We start from the raw sequence: 18,222 nt of genomic DNA on the forward strand, positions 1-18,222 counted from the left end.
TAACCCCTGGGTCTCAGAATCTTTCTCTAGACAGTATTTGTCTTAAAAGGTCATGTTTACATGAAAGTTTGTATGAACCATAAGGATATTTTGTTTTCTATTTCCCTGATTTTCTTATAAAGATATGCTAAGTGCCAATAGTCACTTACTCATAAGTGGCTTTCTGTTTGCTACTCTCTTTAGAAGGCAAGACATTTGTCCATTAAGTTACAGCAAACAATAAGTATACAAATTGTTTGTCATTCCATCACAGAGTCACCACATTTATGTCCACTGCATCGACTTCCAGAGTAGATTGTCTAATCATCAAACTAATGTGGTTACAGAGAGCTCCTAATTATGTAAAATTTATCTTTTTCTTCTCGTTTATACTTGGCATAGTCTTGACTGTTGACTAATTTCAGGCCAGTTCTCACCTACTATTCTTAAGAATGCTTTGCCACTATAAAGTCATCTTTACACTTTCTAATTATCTATATGATTTCTCTGCTGTTAAGTCAATTGTTTTATTTTAATAATTGTGCTCTTTAGTTTTAAAATTCCCATTTGTCTTCTTATTTCTCTTTCTTATATGTTCAAAGAGACTCTGTCTTTCCATTAACTTTCAGTGCAACCTCTTTTAGCTCTTTAAATATAAGAAGGTGCTTGGTAGCTTTTATTTGCTAAGTCTGATGTCTGGTTCTCTTTAAAGTCTGAAACATTACTTTACCACAGTTCAGTGTTTCTTGGTGTGCTTCATTTTTAATAATTGACTCAACACATTAGATATTGTAACAGCTCTGGATACCCAACCTTCTCTTTTCTCAACCTTGGGCATTTGTTATTTCTCTTTAGTTGCTTGGTTAGACTAATTCAGTGATTTTTTTTTTCTTTACAATGTGCTAGCATAGAAATCTCAGCTTCCATTCTTTTTTTCTTCCATTAGTTTATAAATTTGAGTTCAAGGTTGATAGATGCTTTAGCAGGTAAAGGGATTTGGCGCCATCTCAGACAACATTGGACCCACATATTGGAAGGAGAAAACAAGCTTACGTATTTTGTCCCCTGACTCCTGTAACACGATGTGTCATGTGTGCATGAAGAAATACATATTGTCTGTTTACTAAAGCCTAGAAGCACAGAAGTTACCCATATGGTTGACATTAAACAGCTGTCAACCTGGGGCTATGGAAAGTATGGTTCTGCTGCTGTGCCTGGACGGTGAAATCCACCCAGATTAGCTCTTCCACTTCAGAGACTCAAGGAAGATGGGAGGTTCTGGGAGATAGATGGATGTATGAGTGTCAGCTCATTTTTTCCTTCTTTCTAGGTTCTGTAGATGGAGCAGCAATGTGGCTTGAATTTCAGTTGCTGTAAGCCTTGTCATCCATCTCTAGAGACAGTGAATGATTAGCTTTGTTAAATTTGACTGGTTTAAAGAGTACCCTTCCGAGGAAGACATTTCTCTGAACTTCTCACATTGTCATTCCAAAAATCAAGTTCAGATATTATATTTTATCTAAAATTTGCATATTCATTATTAAATAACATTAAATGAATCCACTATATATTTAGCTATTTTGTATATTTTTAAAATTTTTTATATTTACATATTTTATTGAGCCAAATCATCTTTAACATTTCAATATGTCTCTAATCTAACTACCCCAGTACTATTTAATGCTATCATAAATTATCTTCATGTATCTATGCTTGGTCACCTAAAAATCTATTATTACTACTAATACAGAATAACCTATGTAAAATAGGAATCATTATAGATGCCCACTGACTCTTTTCATGATTACCTATAGAACAATTATGTGATCCATCTGTGGTTTTACTTTTGTCTTTCTATGTCTCCATAGCGGAAGAACATATAGAGTCTCTTCTCTTCTCTTTGATGGGTTTTTAATCTGTGGCTCCTATCTGTGCAATTTATTTAAATTTATTTTTCTTCATATAGACTGTCTATTTGTCCACAATAGCTACCTTCCTTTCTCTTCATCAAATTTACTTGTTCATCAACACCCTTTGTAGGCAGGTATTCTATGACCAAAAGAGGAGTTCCAGGATTCCTTAAATTGGACTAAGTGCCTCTTTTTTTAATTTACGTTGGCTCCCAATTAAAAAAAGATTTTTTCTATATCAGCAATTGCATTTTCTTACCTGTTAAAGTTCATCCTTTGAGTTCTGCTAGGCTATGGGCTCACCATGTTGTGTGTTTTCAATTCCTTTCTGGTTCCTTACAGTCTGAGTACACTGAAATCCTTAAATTGACTGGCTGGCTTTGGGTCATCCATTATCTCTCCTCTTCAGGCCTTGGCAGATGTTCCTCTTCACTTGAGGATGACCTCCTTTGTTCTATGTGCCAATCTCTGGACACACACATTCCCTATCCTTGATAACTTTGATTCTTTTCTGCTTTGACTTCAAATGCCCCTTTACCTGGAAACACTTCCTCGAACCCACAGTTAACTTAAGCTCCTTATTTCTTTCTAAATACTCCCTTTACTGCCTTTTACACAACAGATTATATGTTTAATGATTATTTTATTTAGCCCTTACCTTAGCCCCTGAAGAAAAATGCTAACACTCTGCTAACAAGAATTACATTTAATTTTGGTTTTTCATACCCATAATGTGTTGTGCATTGCTTGGCACTTAGAATACATTTAATATAATCAGGTTGTATAAGCTCACAAATGGCCCAAAGACTCTTACAGTGACAAAAATGTTCAGCTCAAATACCCTGGTGTTTTTACAGCCTTTCAACTCTGCTTTGTAAACTGAAACTAATGTTCCATAAAACTTATATTAATAAAATATTTAACAGTGAAAAATGAAAGCATTAAAAATATTCAGAACAAATCATTGATATTCCAATTTTCTACTGAGTATTATTCACAACAAAATGTATTCTATTCAATGTATGGGGCCTGTCAATTAGGTTGAAACACTGTATTCATACAGGTTTATGAAAATATCAATGATCCTTGCTCCTAGCAGAATCTTCACTGTAAATTCTTAGTGAGCGCCTTCCATGTACATGTGGCATTCTAAATAAGCCACTTTGTTCCTTAGGCTCTACTTATGGGTTGCACCTGGCTCTGCCATCTGTCCCTCTCCAGTCAATTATTTGCTTGAATTTCTCGTTCCTGTATGTGAATATGGACTCACTGAGGACATACCTTTGTCATTTCGACCTTTCTATTTTTATCATCTACCATTTATCTGGTATAAGTAGATTTGCATTTAAGATTTATTGAGATGATCAATCAAGTCATAAGTGTCTGAGGATCACTAAATGCTTTTCATAATGGAAATTATAATTGATGGTCTAGCCTGGAATAACTAGATTTGAAAATCCTTTTTCCTAATAATATGTAAAAGCTTCAATATATTTTATAAATTTTCTTTCTGCTTGACATGTTTTGTTTCATTTTTTAATCTATCATTCATGGATAGAACAGCACTTGTGAGCCATTATCTCTTGTGAGAAACTCTTGCAAGTCCATTGATGGGGGGGGATCTCCTCCCCAGAACACAATTCTAATTGCATGATCAGAATAATACTAGTGTCCTTGGATTTTTACATAGTAATTTCTTTTGAATCCTCAACCATATTTTATGAAGAAAAAGAAATCCATAGCTTGGGAATCGATGTTTTGAAATGCATCTTTGGCCAAAATAACAAAGTTAAATAATAAATTAAGCAAATATGGAAAGAACAACTCTTATTACATAACAATTTTAAACTAAACATGGTAGAAGTATTTGGTTTAACTTTGACGGTTTTTATGTGCACAAAGGCTCCAGTGTGGGGGTTCTGGTCTATAGTTGCTGTTGGACCTTTGGTTCTATGAGGGATGATAGATTTTTTTCACATTTGATTTTGATCTTATTTTTTAAGAGTTTTTTTTTTCATCTTTAAAATTATAAAATAATTACATCATCTCTCCCTTTTTCCCCCCTCCCATCAATCCTTTCTGCTGTCTTAGACACTGTTCTACTGCTGTGAGAGACATCATAACCATGGCAACTCTTACAAAAGAAAGCATTTAACTGGGGGCTTGTTTCCAGTTTTAGAGGGTCAGTTCATTGTCTTCATGGCAGAGAGCATGGCAGCAGGCATGGCAGGCATGGTGCTAGAAAAGGAGCTGAGAGCTACATGGTAATGTGCAGGCAGAGAAAGAAGAGCCCACCACATAAATACTGAAATGCCCTCAAACCAGTTCAAGGGTTAGAGGGAATTTGCGTTCTTTGAGATTAGCTCGCAAAGGTTGAGCTTGTCCTCAAGCAGCAGCAGAAGTTGTCTAGCCAATACTGTGTGTGGTCAGAAATGCATCTGAGGCCAACATGGGTGCCAGGCAGGTACCTGCTTGAGTAGTTCATGTCAAAGAGCAATTGCTACAAGAAATGGAAATGTAGGTATCATCCTCCTTGTTGGCTTCAGATTTGGCAAATAAATCAGATAAATGAAATGATGCTAAAGTGGGGGTTAAAAATGATTGAGGTATTGAAGCAGAGGCTGAGTTTCTTAGCCAAACTTTGGGCAGAAGGCATGGAATTTTATGAAAGACGGGGGAGATAGAAAGAACTGAAGAGGACAGGAGCTCCAAAAGGAGACCAACAGAGCCAAAAAATAAAAACAAACCAAAACCAAAACCAAAACCAAAATAAACAAACAAACAACACCAAAAACAAACAAAACCAAAACAAAAATATAAAAACAATTGGGCCCTGGGAGCCCTGCAGAGACTGATACCCTAACCAAAGACCATGCATGGAGAGGACCTAAACCCCCAGAAAAAATGATAAAAGATACCCCTGGGGTCTGAACTTTAATAGACAAACAGAAAATATGTGATTCAAGGCACCTGTTGAGACCTTAACAATGATCTCAAAGAAGAACTTAGGGTAAGCAGGATATATTCAGCACTGGAGCTGCTGAAATTAAGGGAGAGTTTTAAACAAACAATGAAAAAGCCTGCTGAAGTGTAGGGACTTTTGTGAATCTATGTGACATGAGAGTGGATGGGATCAGATTGGGTGCTGTAGAGGCAGAAAACTCAGTAATATAACTCAATAGGGAGCAGAGGGGTTCAGCCTCTTCATGAAATATTGACACCCAGCTAGCTCACTCCAGTTATTTTATTCAAACATAATACAAGGTTAATTGGGGCTGGGGAAGATTCCAAATACCAAAGTTATTTTGCCATTGCTGCCCGTGGGAGAGCAGGGCAACCTGCATGATCTCAGTCTCTTTTGACCATGGCTAGCTATAATCAAAATTAAGAACTCCAGATTCGTCAGGAGTGTCTTAGGACTAAGATTAGTAGACAGAGGAACAGCAGATACAAGTACAGCTAAAGCCACAGTTCAAACCCAGGACTACTCTGATCCAAAGGGCCAGCACATATAGCTAGGGATAGCAAGGACTCTTTTCCTCTTGTCCCAGAGTAAAGATGAACAGATAAAATCAGGCCCACAAAGTTTTTCAAGGGTGGAGAAACAGAGAGAGGCTCTATGAAATGTTCTGAGATACAGAAACATAAATGGTTCAAAGAAAATAAATTAGTGTTACAGGCTTCCTTCTTTGCATGCCTCCTATCCAACCTTGACCTAGGGAGGAAGCAATTGATAAAAATGCATGGGACTCCTCTGTGCTGTACTAAAATTGGTTTATGTTCAACTTTTGTATCTTCTATTTTTAAAAAAGATTTATTTATTATGTATACAGTGTTCTGCCTGCATGTACGCCTGAACACCAGATCTCATTATAGATGATGGTGAGCCACCATGTGGTTGCTGGGAATTGAACCCAGGACCTTTGGAATAACAGCCAGTGCTCTTAACCTCTTGTGAGCTTCTGGAATCATCTGACACTGGTGACAAGAAGTGACAACAGATTTTAATCCAGATAAGCCACTATTTGCGATGGAATGGTGGTTTGGAACGTTACCTTGTCCTGCCTTTCCTCTGGAAAAGGGTTTGTAATATAGATGCTGTAATGTCAACTTCTGGCTGTTTTGTGGATTTAGAAACCATTGGAGTTACAACTGTACTTTCAATTACTTTACAACCCTACTGGGGCTGGGTTAATTGAAAGGAAATAAAAATTCAAAAAGTATTTGTGGGTGGAAAAAGATTCACCCAGAGACTGTAAGATTACTGAATGAAAATCCCAGTGCCAGGGGTGGATTGCCTTCCTGTGAGTTGTTGGCCAGGGGAGCTCCTGGGGTACCATAAATCATAAAGTCCACTGCTACTGCTGTTGTTTGCATGCCAGAACTAGATCATAAACTTCATTGCTGAAGATGCCTGGTATGTGCATGCTTTGACTATAGGACATGAAGAAATTAAGCTGGGACTGACCTGGAAACTCCCTTTGGGTTGGCAGGTTTTTATAGGTGCCAGAGGACACTATGAAGGCTTCTGGTAGAGAACTGTCATCAACATCCCTGCTAGATATGGACCAGTCACGTTTACATACTCACATGCTGGGCAGAATGTGCCTGTGTATGCAACAGTGGCTTGGCTATCCTGGATAAGACCAACAGTCTTTTGAGTGGATTTCAGGTCTGCTCCCAAGGAAGGAATTCACATATGGTACTGCAAGCCAGGACAAAAACCTGTGGCTGAGAAGGTCATAGGTCCTAATGGGGAAACAACTTGTAGCATTTTACTAGATTCACGTGATTTTTGACTATCAAACTGCCCTCTAAATATATGTGTTTAATCATCTTGATGCATAGCTATATTCTGTTTGAAATTATTTTATTGAGTATTTTTAATATATCTTCATCAAGAATATTGACCTATAATTTCCTTTTTTATTGTGTCTTCATCTGGTTTTGTATTATAGTCATACTGGCTCATTGAAGGAGTTTGTGAATGTTCTTTCTGTTTCTTTTTTGTTTCTTCCTCCCTCCCTCCCTCCCTCTCTCTCTCTTTCTTTCTTTCTTTCTTCCTTTTAATAGTCTAAAAAGTATTGACTATAGATTTTGAAATTCTGAAATAATTTTTTTTATAAATCCATCCAGTCCTGGAATTTAAGCTGGAAAGTATTTTATTACTATTTCAATCTCTTAATTTGTTATTGGTATGTTTAAATGTTTTACTTCTGGGTTTAATTTGGTGATTTGGCTGATTCTAGAAATGTTTTCATTTCTTTTAGATTTTCCAGTTTAATGGATTTCAGGTTTAAAAAGTGTTCCCTTATACTATTTTGTATTTCCTTTGTATCTATTATAATGTTTACTTGTACATTTCTGATTCTGTTAAATTGTATCCTCTCTATTTTGCTTAGTTAGGCAAAGTTCTGTCAATCTTGTTTACATTCTCAAAGAACTAGCCCTTATAATCATTGTTTCTTTTCTTTTTTCTTTTATTTCTTTTCTTTTCTCTTTTCTCCTTCCTTCCTTCCTTCCTTCCTTCCTTCCTTTCTTCCTTCCTTTCTTTCTTTCCTTTTTTCTTTCTTTCTTTGTATTGTAGTCTTTGTTCTCATGTGATTGTTTTCTGTCTGTTTAGAATTGGATTTGGATTTAATTTCTTCCTTTCTTTAACTTTTTGAGTTGCACCATTTATTTGTGTTCTTTCTTATTTATTAGTGTAGGCACATAGGGTTATAAATTTCCCTGATAGGACTGCTTATACTGTCTCTTACTGTTTTATGTTTTCATTTTTATTTAATTCCAGGATTTATTTCTTTATTTATCAATTTATTTATTTATTTATTGATCAATTCATTATTCAATGATGAGTTGTTTAATCTCCGTGAATTTATGTGTGTGCTAGAGATTTATTCACTGTCAGTTTTAAGTTTATTATTATTACTAACAATTCATTCACTTGTACCCAAGTTATAGGCCCTCCCTCATCTCCTCCTGGTCCCACCATCCCCACCTCCCTCTGCCTCCCCTAGTCCTCTTCCTTAGTCCACTGATAGGGGAAGTCCTCTTCCCTTACTGTCTGACCCTAGTCTATCAGGTCTCATCAGGACTGCCTGAATCCTCTTTCTCTGTGGGATGACTAGGTCGCTCCACCAAGGAGAAGTGATCAAGGAGCAGGCAACTGAGTTCATGTCAGAGACTGTCTCTTCTCCTCTTACTAGGGAACCCTCATGGAGACTGAGCAAGGGTCAGGTCTGCCCTATGCATGGTCCTTGGTTGATGCATCAGTCTCTGCAGTGCTCCTTGAGCCCTGTTTTGTTTGTTTGTTTTGTTTTGTTTTGGCTCTGTTGGTCTCCTTGTGTAGCTCTTGTCCCCTCCAGGTCTTTTTATATACCCTTTATTGTATCTTGTTAGTATAGGATATAAGGAATAATTTTAATCCTTTTGAATTTGTAAATATTTGTTCAGTGTCCCAAGATGTTATTTCTTTTAAAAAAGCTTCCATGTACTACTGAATAGAATTTTTTTGGGGAGGGTGTAATATTCTATAAATATCTTTTAAGTCCATTTGATATATGCTTTAAACTAATTCTCAAGCTTCTTTGTTTATTTGTTGTCCACAGGCCTGTTCATTGGAGAAACTGAGATATTGCTATTGTAATGCCAGGTTCACAGGACCCTCAGAGACCACCAGGAGACAACTTGATGCAATTGCAAGAGAGCTTTATTATGAGAGCGATCGAACTCAGGATCTAAGTCTCACTGATGCAGCAGTAGAGAAGTGGGACCCTGAGTTCTGAGTGAACAGGGTTTTCAAAGGGAAAGTCTGTGATAGGGGGGTTTCCATGGCAGCAAGCAGGGGGCACAAGTCCTGGCATTACAGAATTGGGTGAAGTTTAGCAGGGCGGGTGACCTTTTCTGAGGCATACAATCATAATCGCTATTTTTCTAAACCATATCTGAAACATTGGGGAGAATTTTCCCACCCGATTCTCAACTGATTCCCATTGATTATTGCCAGGGAGATTGTCTCTATTTTCTATGAAGCATTTATTCTGTTATATTTCCTGGAGGCTGTTTCTAGGAGAGTTAACTTTATTTTCTGCAAGGTGTACATTCTGTGACATTTCCTGGTATCTGAATTCAGCTCCCAGTCAAGATCTTTATTTCAAAATGGAGTTATATTCAGGCTAACTTAAACTCTTCAATATCACCCAACTTTATGGATTGATGATATAGGTTATGGCTAAAAGATACTCTGTCTTTAAACACCATAGTATGTTTGAGTTTTGAAATTCAGCATGCCAAAATTCAATGTATATATGTTTATCATAGTAAAGTCTTCTTGGTTAGCTGATCCCTTCATTACTGTAAAATGTGCCTCTTTATCTCTTGCTTGCTTCCTGATCCTATTTGCTTCAAAGGTTTTTGTCTATTCTTTTCCTCTAAGGAAGTGACTACCTTTTTTTTAAAAATTTCATTTTTCTTATTAGTTACATTTTGTTAACTCTGTGTCCCAGTTGTATCCCCCCTCTCTCATTCCCTCCCCAACCCCACACTCCCTCCCTGGTCTCCTCCCTGCCCCTTTCCAAGTCCACTTCTTCTTTCATTTGACCCTGTTTTATCAGGTATCTTCAGGGCTGGCTGCAAAGTCCTCGTCTGTGGCCTAAAGGACTGCTCCTCCCCTGGGGGGGAAGGTCAAAGAGCCTGCCCTTGAGCTCCTGTTAGAAATAGTCCTTGTTCCCCTTACTTTGGGGAACTACTTGGTTACTGAGCTACCACGGGCCACATCCGAGAAGAAGTGACTACCTTTAAAGCAGAACAATTCAACAAGAAGCCAAGGCAGCCAGCTTGAATCAATTACACATGAGGAGATATTTAAGTCGGAGCAGCTGAATCGAAACAGCTAGCCAGAGTACAGAAAGAGCTAGACAGCAGTAAGTCTCAGAGACTAAAAACATTCTAAGGCTCAGTTAGCAGAATAAAACTGAAAGCTGGATTTCTAGGTCTGGACTTACAGAAGTTTAGGTTTTTATGGAGGCTAGAGGTTTCCAAGCCTCAGCATAGGAATAGCTACAACAGAGATAGAAAGGCTCTGGACTCAGCCCAAGTCATTTTCATAAAGCTTGGATATGGCTCTTTTCTTATCTCTTCTTCTGAGGGGATAAACACAAAATTTACATTTTAAGGTATCCTGTATTTCCTATATTTTCCTTTCCTGCATTTTTTCATATTATTTGATTATTTGGAATTAATCCTCTACGTTATCAATGAGCTGTGATATCCTTTCTTTTGTTTGATTCATTTAACTTATAATACCTTGCCTTGAGTTTTCTAGTTGATTGACTCGACTTTTCAGTTCCATTTCAGTTTGATTTCTCTTCAGTGTTTTGATATCCTTATTAAATTTTGTTCTCAAGTACTGGATTGACTTTTTCATTGGTGCCAGCCCAATCTTTGTATTTTCTTTGGCATCACTCAGGTTTTTATTTTCCTTAAGCTCTTTGGTCTCCAATTGCATTGAGATATTTCTTCACATTATATTCTTTAAACTCCTGGAATCCTTTGATAAACTTGGTTGTTATTTTAAGTTCTGTGTCCTGGAGTTTATTTAAGTAATCGTCTTTGGCAAACATTTGTACAGGGCTGCCAGCTTTGGGGGAAGCGAAGATGACTTAATCATGCATGTCATTTGTATTTTTGTGATGTGATCTAGGCTTGTAGACTTCTTTCTTTAGTTCTAAGTCACACAGCATAGAGAGGATTAGGGCAGAAGGAAGGATATCTGGGTGGGTTGGGCCTAGAGGCTAGAAAGTTTTTTGATAGAGTGAGCAAAGGTGGACAGAGGGCACTGGTCTGTCATATAGGATTTGCTGCCTGGTTCAATCCTGGAGTGTAGGAATAGATAAATCTGGTGGAAAGGTGTGATGTGGTGTGGGAGGGGCCCTTATGTGGGGGTAGGTAGGGAAGTTCCTGGACACATCTAAGAGATCATTTGTGCTGCAGGCAAGGTAGGGAAGCATAGGACAGGCTTTAGATGTGTGAGATTTAGCCTGGGTGAGTGGAGTTTATGGCAGGGCCTGAGAACTCACTGTGCTATATGACGAGGAAAGATGCGTAGGTGGGGATTTTGCATGAAACCTAAAAACGATCTGTGGGTAGTGACAGGTAGGGTGTGTGAAAAGAATCTGGGAACTATGGCTGGATGGTGAGGTTGGTTGTGGTACATCCATGTTTGTGGCAAGTTTGACATGTCCTGGCAGGAGGCTAGGACTGATCGCCGTGTAGACAGGGGTGGCCAGACGAGGCCAGAATACTGGCTGCATGACTTAGGCTAGATCTTTTGGGTTCAGGAGAAGGTGCAGATAGAGAAGACAGAAAGACTCACTGGCCTAGATTCTGGAGAAGGAAATGAGAGCTCTGGCTGGATGGAGACTGACACTGATAATGGACTTTTAAGGGGAGGAACTTATGAGAGGCTTGTCAGTCATTAACGGTATGACCTCTGGAGAGTGACTGCTACCCAGAGAACAAGCCCAAAGTTAGTTAATGTAAAACCCCAAATATGAGCACTTTGTCCTTTTCTGGCTTCTGTTCATAAAAGTGAGTGAGCTGTGCTTCTTGTAAACACTCCCAGTACACACCAGGGAGCCCTTGTCAGAGACAATATTACACTGTTTGCACGTCCGGCTTCCCAAACTGTGAGCTAAATGGACTTCTATATAAAGCTATTCTGCCTAGGGCATTTTATTCTGGCAGTAAAAACTCATATAATGATGATATTTCACGTGTATTACTATTTTTGTGACAAAGTACATTTGCATTTTAGATTTAGATGCATTTTTTTAGGCTACTATCTTTCCATAATTTCCATCCTAAGTTAGACATATGCATTGTAGTGCAGCTCTGAATGTTAGCCTGTGTTTGTTTGTTTTTAAAGTTTATACTTTGTTTCTATTACTGAAGGGCTTTTGTATCAACCATGTGACAATGATTGGAAATATGATCACTTGACTCAAGGACTCAAAGCCTGAAGGCAAATTTTACCCAACTCCTTAACCCTTTAGAAATGGGTGCCATGATGCACATTTGACAGTGATATACATTGTAGACTGTCGCAATGTTTCTGATCCATATATTAATTCCGAAATTATTTTTATTTAGACAGAAACGATAATTTCCATTAAATTTATTTATTTTTGCTCAGATTCATTAATTGTTTTGTAATTTGACCATCCTGACCATTAAAAGAAAAAAAATGTTCTAAGTACATAGGCTTTGTCTTTATTATCTACAGTCCTGTTTTTGTATATTAACTCACTGTAGTCTGATATGTGGTGGCTGGGAAGGTGGACCATGAAATGGATGACACAGAACAGGTCACGATTGTAAAACTGAGGGCACTTAAAGCTTCACTAAAAATGGAAAGCCTTTCCAGAGATCTTGTTAAATATCCTTCGTATGGCATAGGCTTATAACAGACAGCACTCAGAAGGATACCACAGGACTTGTACTTAGCAGCAGTGGTAGCAGTATCACCACCATCATCGTCATCACCACCACCATCATCTTCTTCACCACTGTTACTGTCATTGTGTCAGTCATTGTCACCTTTATCATCATCATCTATATCATTATTATTCTCAGTACCATCATCTACTTCTAGAGCGTAAATGCTAAAAAAAATGTTGTGTTTAAATAGTCATTTTTGTGTAACCAGTTGCAGAGGTAGGCTCGCGAGTGAAGCAAAAACAGCAGCATGGATGGCAGTTAAATTGCTCCCATAGGAAGATTAGGTTTACTAAAAACATATCAGTCAAAAAATTCAAGGAGGGAAGATATAAAGATGGTATGGAGCTATTTCCTATACTCTGTTGGTTTACATGTCCATCTTTAGGGACTTGTCATGCCTCTGCTAGCACAGGAAGACAGAAGTAGAACAGCCAGGTTCAAACATTGATATGAACTTCACAGGAAGATTTTTGCTCCACCTTGCAAAATGCCCAAATGTCACTCTAAAAAGCTGCTTCATTTGACCCTCTGAGAGACCAGCAGGTGTAATATGCTCTAGATATCAGTGACAGCAGCAGAATGGAGGCTGCATGCTATCTAGTGTCAAAATGTGTTTTCCAGCCCTATGTCAGAGTCCTTTAGCCCAGCAACATTTGTAATTTCTGAACAATTCCCATAAAACTTAGGTGTTGTTGACCTGGACTGAACTCCCTATGGCCAGCAATGTCATTCCCCCTCTTGTTTCACTTTCCAGGTTGATAAAAATCAATAGTTCCTCTCACAGAATTCTGACTTTCCACGTGGTGTTCAGATTCACGTGAAAAAATGTGACTCAGATAAAGGGACAGGAGCTATTTTTTTTTTTTAAATCTTCCAGATGTATTTCCCACATTCATTATTATTTCCAAAGAGGAAATAATAATGCTACTATTAAGTACTATATAAATGATACCATTAAAAACAATTACTTTGAAATTAGCTTTTGAATATTTGGATGTAATTAAGGTAATCTTGAAATTATGTACTGTTATTAACACTTTATTGTTCCAACTATTGTTAAAAATGACATCTCTGAGCATATTAACTCATGACAAGTTTTAATTTAAGTCATTGTTGTTTTGTTAATTAATTATTCTTTGATTTTGCATAGACATTATGGGTCCATAGCCCAGGCTGGCCAGCCTGGCACCTACAATGTAGCCTAAGCTGTCTTCTGCCTCCTGCTTCTCTGTGTAGAGATTTAAGCATGAGCCTCCACGGCCATCCGTTGTGTTATTTTACTTTTTAGTATATTTTTAAACGCTTTGAGAATAAAACACAGTTACATTATTTTCCCCTGTCTCTTTTCTCCGTCGAACTCCTACAATGCAGTCCCTTGCTCTCTTTCAAATTTGTGGGCTGTATTTCTTTCACTGTTTTTACATCAGATATGTAATTACTTTATTTTTAAAGTGTTAAAGAAAGTGAAATTTGCATTTTTTAGATTTATGAAACTGTAACTTGTCTACTTGTTTTGCTATGAAATCTCCTAAAAAAGAGAGAAATTGAATTCTGAGAGATTTCTCATTATTTTATATTTCAAAATCTTACAGTATAAGTTTTCTGAAATTAACATTAAGTAGAAATTTTGAAAATGTCCCTGTTGACTATTGCTTTGGCTAGCAAACAATAAAACTCTATGTCTTCCATTTGAGGGCTTTACTTCTCTGTAATTCTGTATGTCACTAGATGCTAAATTTTCTGGAAAAAAAAAAAAGAAAATAAAGGCCTGACTGTAAACATTGTAGGATTTGCAGCCCATATGGTCTCCCTCATAACTATTCTGCCACTGTGGAGTAAAAAGTGTCACAGAGAAATGGATATGACTATACTCTGTAAAAACTTCATTCTTGGAATCAGGCCTTAGACTAGGTTTGACCCTCAAACAAAAGTTTGCTTTTAATTAATGATTTTCAGTTTGGGATAACACCATAATTATTTGGTACGTTTGATATGTATCTGCATTGAGGCTCTGTCCTCTAAATTATACATATTTCAAAGTATGTGTATATCCTGATTCACAAACAGTATATACACAAATGCAGTGTTTACATATTTAATATGCCTTTTGTGTAATCCTTTTGAAATTCAAGGCATATATTATTGCTTCAGAAAATGCCATTCTTGAAATTTTCAGGCAATGAATTTTAGATGGGGACTCAACTGTTGCTAATTTCAACATTCCTTAGAAAATATCTACATGAATGGTCCTTGGTTGGAGTATTAGTCTCAGAAAAGACCCTTGGGCCCAGATTTCTTGGTTCTGGTGCTCTCTTTGTTGAACTACTGTCCCCTCCAGGTCTTTCTATCTCTGTGGATTTATATCAATATATTTGTCTAATCCTTACTTGCAGACATTAGGCAATAAATAAGGAGTAGAAATCTATCAGGAGTGATAGTGTATCAAACTACATTCTCATCTGTCATAAAAAGTGAATTCATAGGAGCAGTAGTTGAGGAATAACTTTGTCGAGAGTATATAATCTTTCTGTTCTCAGGGTACAATGTAGCAAGTATACTCTGAAGTTCAGAGTACCTATATTGAATAACTGAATAATGATTGAAATTTAATGAGTATGTGCTTTGTACCAGGGCTCCCTGTCATGTCTATTATCATATATAATTCCTATGTTAAACTTTTAACATAAGCACTAATGTGACTTCTTTCCATTCTTTTTCTTATATATAAGAAAGAAAACCTGAGTGTCAGCCGAGTCCATTCAGCAAATAAATTAGAGTCCAGATCTTTAGCTTTTATTCTATACACATTTTCTTATCAGATAACAAGAATACATGAAAGAAAAAATCAATTTCAGTGTAAAATTCTGCAGAAAAAAAATAAGAAAATAACATCAAACCTGCATTAAGTAGCATACACACACATAAACCAAAGAGCACTGAAGGAAGTCCATCGGGAATTTAGATTCCTGGTAAATCTGTTATTGTGTTCTGATTAGAACTATTTAGAAAAGAAATGTTTACAAAGAATGTATATAGAGAAGAATCAATAAGAGTATGCAATGTGTGGGAATCAAATACAGGAGAAAGTCTTTAATAAAGGAGATCCAAAGTGTTTGCAGTTAATGTGATTTGAAAGAAAAGCAAACAAGGGTGTTAGTTCTACAATGACTGTGCACTAATTGGATTCCTTCAATAAAGTGAATGGTGATTTGTAAACGAACCATGTGAGCTTCTTGAGAGTCTAGGGAACTGCCTGTGTGTGAAGTGGAAACAATGAATCTATTCTGCACCCTTGTAACAGGGGGGCACTGAGGGGACACGTGAAATGGTGGCCTTGGGAAGGGACAAGGGACAAGGAAAAAAGTCTACCATTTGCACAATAGAGGAAATCAACCGCAAGGAAGCATTAGAGCCATTACCCAGTTCCAGGATTCCTTGGTGTAAGACCACATGCTTCAAAGGGACACCACAAAATATGCACACTGTATGTTTTCCTCTTACCATGATGCTTGCACTTGATACCTGAGTAGCTAGCCACTATTTTTAAACGGATGGATTTTTCAGCAAAATGGAATGAAAATTATGAATTTTCAGGAATAAATATGGCACAAAGTATAACATCTCTACAGATGTCACAGAAACACATTTAGATCTCCATTTATTATAATTATAGGCCCCTTGTTAAAGATTACATGCCCAAATGCTTAAAATACTCAAGAAAAGTTGATTGTACATTACCTAAAAGAGAGATATTTTTGTCTTAAATTTTCTTTATATTGTGAAGGAAAAGATTTTCCATTTTATGCAAAACACTATATTTTATTTATATAATTGTGTCATGACTGACTCATAACTTTTACATGCTTTAAATATTTCATTTCCAGTTCATTTCTATATTTTCATTCATCAAAAGTGTAAAACAGCATATTATTGATGTAGTCGAATATTAATAAAACATAAACACTCCTTAAAATGTGTAATGTAAGGAATTAATACAGATGTTACTTTCATTAACTCAAAGATGAAGACTTCTTAAAGCATGTACATTGATGATCTTATAGATTATTCAATAATAATTCAAAAACAGGAAAATTTAAAGATTCAATGATAATTTGAAAAGAAGAAAAATTAAATATTTATTTTAGTTATCTTTGTTTATTAGAACTTGAAAATAATAAAACACCATTAAGTAATATTTATCATCAAATTTTAAAGAGAAAGCACTTTGAGAAAGTAAATTTTCCCTGTTTATTAGCTGTGACCTGAGACCATTTTACACAAATGGCAAGAACATATTTTCTCAAAAACTATCTTGTACTCCAGGCTCTTTTATTTCCTTTATTAGCTTGGTATAAAACCAGGGGCTATAGAGAGAAGAGACTAGAAAATAATAGAACACTACTTCAATATGAATTCTACGTGTGACTTTACCTCTCCATAGATACACGTGTGTGTGCCTTCTGTCATATACATGAGGAAATATGACTATTTCCTCAAAAATGGAACTGTTTCTCATAGGATGATGGAGGAAGTTTCTATGGTTCAGAGAGCTTAAAAACTAAATGAAGAGATTACTAATCTCAAAATGAAACTCTTCAAGGTTATATGAACACCGAACAGTTCCTGAGGAAGAGGAAATTCTGATTGAACATGGCTCTCCAAGAATACAACTCTTGTAGCTTTTTTGGTGATGTAGCTGTCTTTGAGACATATCTGCTCCTAGGAATAACTTGCTTTTTTATATTTCTGTATAAATGGCTAATGCTGATTGTCAAAACGAGTGTGCTTATAATCATCCAAGATAAATGTCTCTGGTTATGCCTGTGACAACTAATTCTAATAACAACAGTTGTTCTTGTCACACAAAGAAGAGATATTCAATGTTACTATACTGGACTGATCTCTGGAATAGAACAGGGATTTTACATATATTAGCTGTTTGTTTTAGCCATTGTTCTATTGTTGTGAAGAGACACTATAACCAAGGCATCAGCTCATTATCATCAAAGCAGGGAGCATGACAGCATGAACAACAGTCATGATGCTTGAGACGTAGCTGAGAGTTCTATATCTTAATATGCAGAGCAGAAGGGAAAGGTGGGCCCTGGCCTGAAATTCTGAAACCTGAAAGCCTACTCCCAGTGACACCCTTCTTCTTACAAGGCCACACTTCCTTATCCTTCTAATTTTTTCAAAGAGTTCCACTACCTAGAAGCTAAGCATTAAAATGTATGAGCCACCACATGATATATAATCACTTATAAGTGGATATTAAACATATAATATAGGATACACCTACAAAAATCTGTACACTTAAAGAATCTAAGCAAGAAGGAGGACCCTGGATAAGATGATCAATCTTCACTCAGAAAGAGAAACAGCATGGACATTGGAAGAGGGAGAAAACAGGCAACAGGACAGGAGCCCACCACAAAGGGCCATCGAAAGATTCTACCCAGCGAGGTATCAAAGCAGAGGCTGAGAGTCATAGCCAAACTTTGGGCAGAATAGGGAATCTTATGAACGAAGAGGGAGATAGGAAGACATGGAGGGGACAGGAGCTCCACAAGAAGAGCAAAAGATCAAAAAAATCAGGGCACAGGGGTCTTTTCTGAGACTGATACTCCAACCAAGGAGTATGCATGGAGATAACCTGGAGCTCTTAGAACTCCTACACAGATGTAACACATGGCAGCTCAGTGTCTAAGTGAGTGCCTAGTAATGGAAACAGGGACTGTCTCTGACATGAACTCAGTAGCAGGCTCTTTGATCACCTCCCCCTGATGGGGGAGCAGCCTTACCAGGCCACAGAGAAAGACAATGCCTCCAGTCCTGA

General features: G+C 37.1%; 1 pseudogene; it reads left to right on the plus strand.

Moving 5' to 3' along the window:
- The first annotated feature begins 11,071 nt into the window (after positions 1–11,071).
- The window catches only part of LOC110541635 (SIN3-HDAC complex-associated factor-like), a 50,806-nt pseudogene continuing 43,655 nt past the window's right edge, over positions 11,072–18,222 (plus strand).

Source organism: Meriones unguiculatus, chromosome 3 (genome assembly GCF_030254825.1).
Source record: "Meriones unguiculatus strain TT.TT164.6M chromosome 3, Bangor_MerUng_6.1, whole genome shotgun sequence".
NCBI lineage: Eukaryota > Metazoa > Chordata > Mammalia > Rodentia > Muridae > Meriones > Meriones unguiculatus.